The 4761-nt window shown below is 39.8% G+C and overlaps 1 pseudogene; it reads right to left on the bottom strand.

Annotated features, from left to right (window-relative positions):
- Positions 1-2961: 2961 nt before the first annotated feature.
- Positions 2962-3358, bottom strand: LOC103563436 (small ribosomal subunit protein eS12 pseudogene; annotated as a pseudogene).
- Positions 3359-4761: the final 1403 nt, after the last annotated feature.

Below are 4761 nucleotides of genomic sequence, written 5' to 3'. Positions count from 1 at the left end.
GTGGTCTCTTGACATTCATTACGCTGATAACGAGGACCATCCTCCGCACCAATCAGATGCGAAGAGGGAGAGCATGCTATGCATTTCAGAAAGATGAGCTTGTTACAGGAGTGTTTGAAGTCTGAGGGAGCACAAATAGAAAGGTAAGGTAACTCAAATATTAGAACTCCAGGAAGTCATTATTGGCCTTAAAACTAAATGAAAGCAATGAAATGATGTTATCATAGCACATAATTGCCCTTGTTGCTTATACTATTGGAGACTTTTGCTACTGTTGAATCCATGCTTGAACTGCTGCTATTTGGGGCACCGATATCCCCCACCAGCCATTATCAGCGCCATTTGCTATCTTGGAAAGAATCACTGATGGCCTCTGGAGACTTAGCAACCTGTTTTTGCCAGAGTCTTTAAGAGGTAAAGAGAAGAAAAGTAGTGTTTGGATCCCATCTCCTGTCTGCTAATCCCTTATTGATGTCATCCATTAACCAAACTTAACTGGAAGCTAGTTGGCAACTGAACCTTAGAATTCATTTTCATGGTTCCAGCCCTTGCAATACAGAGCAGAACACAGAAGGGCAGGAGTAGACTTGAGAAATAAGAGGCATAGCTTATAGTTTTTCTTCAAGACTATGTGACCCTTGTTCACAGCCCAAATACTCTAGGTGGGATTCCATTGCTCTCCCAGGATGGAAAATAATGACGCCACTCCAAGCTATTCTGTGTATTTCACTGTCCTGCTTACTACGATTGGCTCAGAAGTGAGCATACAAACTGAGAAAGTTTAATTATAATGGATCTTAGAACTTCTTCAAGAGGTACTGAAAAACGTGCTTCACTTTTCTCTCCATTTGAACCTAAAAGTATGTGGGATAAGAACTGCTGAAATTTTTCCACATGCAGCCCAAGAATGATGCCAAAACAGAAAGTACAACAAAGAGATTGAGAAAAATCAATTCGTAATGAATAGGTTTGACTTTTGAAAATGATGTTTGAATCTGGATTGTCCAGATATGTGAAAAATTATTTTAAAAATATTTATTGATTTTTTTCTCAATCTAGTTTTTTTTTTTTTTTTACTTGTAATCAAAAGTATTCTAGCTGACATGCCTGAAGTAAATGTTGTGAGAGACTCCAGACCTTGAGAATAATGAAGAAAATGATGGCTGGTGACAACTTTCAGTTTCAGGAAAAGAGAGGAGCACATTTATACAAATGTTAAGGATATTGTCTCTGGATCACCTAGTGGAATTGCCTTCTTGTAACAAATCTGTTACTTAACATGCTTTTTCTGGTGACCTTTATCGTGTCTCCACAGAATTCCTTTCCTCTACGACCAGGGACAACAATATAGTTTGTAGATCCTGGTGCCAAATGAAAATATGAAGCTCCGTGTTCAAAAAAGCAAGATAAAAGTGCCATTAATCTTACCAAGATATAAAACTTTTCCCCTCTCTTCCATGGTCTCTCTTAACTTCCATGGTGTTTTTTAATTTGGTATTTAATATAGTTCTAAGGAAAAAAGTGCAATTGTAGGGGCTGGCCTGGTGGCATAAGTTCGCACACCTCTCTTCGCAGGCCCAGGTTTGCTGGTTTGGATCCTAGGTGTGGACCTAACACCACTTATCAAGCCATGCTGTCACAGGCATCCCACATATAAAGTAAAGGAAGATGGGTGCAGATGTTAGTTCAGGGCCAGTGTTCCTCAGCAAAAAGAGGAGGATTGACAGCAGATGTTAGCTCAGGGCTAATCTTCCTCAAAAAAAAAAGAAAAATCATAATTAATTAGCATGAATTTTATCTCTCACCTTTATACTGTATAATGTTAGTTTTAAATGCAAGTATAAGAGCATTTAAGCAATATGCAGAATCACCCAAATTATACAATTTGTATTTCTTTGTTTGTACATGCCTATGAATTCAGCCTTACCAATAGAGCAGAAATGCTGATGGAAACAAATTCAAGTATTTTTAATTTGCTTCTTGACATGCACACTTTATACAAACACTCTCTTCTGTTTGCTTGCTGATGAGTAAGGAATGACTGAAAGGAAAAGGAACTATGGGTTGACCTGTCTTTCCTTTTCCTTCTATGTCATCATTTTTAGCATAAGTGGTTGGCTAACAAGAGTAAAAAAAAATATGATATGGTTTCTTGGTCTTTTGTGTTTCTTAAAATGTCAACGCCTTCTTTCTGCCTTGTTGGAAGATTTGGTTCCAACAGAAACCATGGTCTCTCAGGGCTGTCAACCCTCCCACTTACTCTTTGCAGATGTAAAATACTTACCTTGCACTTTCTCTGAGTTTCACTGAAAGCCCAAGCATCATGGATCTATTGAATTCTATGTTTATGGGGTGTCACCACTACTATATGTGAATGGAGCGACAAAGGACAGTGGTAGACATGATTATTACATGAAACTCCCCTGCTCATACAGACACTCCATTATCCCATTGGACTTCACTTACAAAGTCCAAAGATAAAATTATTAAGCATTTCCGCATGGTAGCAGCAGAGACTTAAAACAACAGTGGGACTTTTCCAAACATGGAGTCCAAAATGAAGGTTGCTTACCCACAAAGCAGGCTCTCTCTAGAAGGTAAGGGAGTTTCTCTCAAATTCCCATCTGACTCAGCACATTGCCTACCTCATGGATTTTTGTGTGATTGCCTCAGCTATTCCCACATTTTTTTGGTTACCCAATGTGTTCAGTCCATTTTCATTCAATCTGTCAGCCTCAACATGCAGCTCTTATCCTGAAGCTTGGAAATTTCACCTATTTCTTTCCTAGTGACTCCATAAAACTTCAAGTATTTTGTAGAGCTGCTTGTCCCAAACAGTGATTGCCCTCTTGTCCTAGAGAACAGCTGGGCTTCTTTCCATGAATTCTTCCCAAGATTTATCCACTCAATTCACAAATTATTAATTATTATTATTATTATTTTTAAAGTCAAGTCATTTGTTCATTTCTGGCGTTTGAAGTACTCCTTGATGATGTCTTTGGCCTGAGACTCTTTGCCATAGTCCTTAACCACCACACAACTGCAACTAATCACTTTCTGGGGTTTTCCCTCTCTGTCAATTTTACAGAGGCCTACCACTCCCTGTAGTTTCTCATCATTAACCTTAATTAAGGTTGATTTGGTGTTCAGCACAAAGGGCCTCCACCAACTTAACATACATACGATCATCACAGTTGGATGCAAGCACAGAGAGATGGGTTTGGCAGTTGTCTAAGGTTTGGGCAGCTTGGTGAATTCTACGTGCTAGGCCACCATGGATGAGGGCAGTCTTCAGAACCTCTTACAAAGCGGTATTAACATCCACTGGACCTCCAGCAGTGATGTCTTCCATGGCCATGGTGGTAGGTTACCGGTGGATCTGAATCTTGAATGTACCCGAGCCTCCAGCTCTGAGGGACTCAGAGGTGGCAGGGAAAGAGGACAATTCACAAATTATTATTGAGAACCAACTGTGTGCCAGGCACTATTCTAGTCAGTACTTGAACCTCATCCCTACCCTTGTAGAAATTAAATTGTATTAAACAGAGGTAAACAATGAACAAGAAACATAATAATTAACCACATAATATGTTAGAATGAAAGAAGTTCCAATTATTTTGTTTTTGTTTTTTGTTTTTGCTGAGGAAGATTCACCACAAGTTGACACCTGTTGCCTATCTTCCTCTTTTTTCTGCTTGAGGAAGATTAGCCCAGAGCTAACATCCATGTCATCCTTCCTCTACTTTATACGTGGGTCACCATCTCAGCATGGCTGAGGAGTGGTGTGAGTCTGCCCAGGAATCTGAACCAGGCTGCTGAGGCAGAGCAAACTGAAATTAATCACTATGCCACAGCAGGCCCCAAGAAGTTCCTTTTAAAAAAAAAATAAAGGAAAGAAGAAAAGAAAGGGAAATATAGAGAAAGGAAAAGGAATTTGGGATGACAGAGATGAGTATGTGATGAACATTTTGTAATTTTAATTAGAGAAATTCAGATACGGCTCATTGAGAATATTAGGGTTGAACCAAGACCTAAAAGAAATGAGAGTTAAAAATGCCGAAATATGGAGGAAGGGTGGTTCAAGAAGAGATGGTACAAATATCCTAAGGCAGAAGAATTTATGGTATTTTGGAGAACCAGTAATAAAGCTAATGTAACTAGAGGAGAGATGTGAGAGTCAGAGGGGAGTGGAGCAGGTCATATAGGGTTTTCAGCGAGTGTAAAGATTTCAGTTTCTATGCTACACAAAATAGGCAGAGAATGTTGAGTTCTGAGTGGCGTAATAACATGATAGAATTTATTTTTGGGAAGTTCACTGTGCCTTCTTTTTTTTTTTTTTTTTAGGAAGATTAGCCCTGAGCTAACTACTGCCAATGCTACTCTTTCTGCTGAGGAAGACTGGCCCTGAGCTAACATCCATGCCCATCTTCCTCTACTTTATACATGGGACGCCTACCACAGCATGGCTTTTGCCAAGCAGTGCCATGTCCGCACCTGGGATCCAAACCAGCAAACCCTGGGCCAGCGAAAAGCGGAACGTGTGAACTTAACTGCTGTGCCACCGGGCCGGCCCTCACTGTGCCGTCTTTGTTGAAGATATTCTATGTTACATAAAGTTAAAAGCGGGGAGACAATTTAGGAGACAATTATCAAGCTCCAAGTAGGAGATAGCAATGGCTTAAACAAGAGGGGTGAAACCTGCAAAGAGTTAGCCATTGATGATTAAGTAGCTAGGAACTAAAGGTTCGTTTCCTTTTTGCA

Source organism: Equus przewalskii, chromosome 8 (assembly GCF_037783145.1).
Source record: "Equus przewalskii isolate Varuska chromosome 8, EquPr2, whole genome shotgun sequence".
Taxonomy (NCBI): Eukaryota; Metazoa; Chordata; class Mammalia; order Perissodactyla; family Equidae; genus Equus; species Equus przewalskii.
Note: the sequence above shows the minus strand (reverse complement) of the source record. Positions and strands in the feature narration are given on the sequence as shown.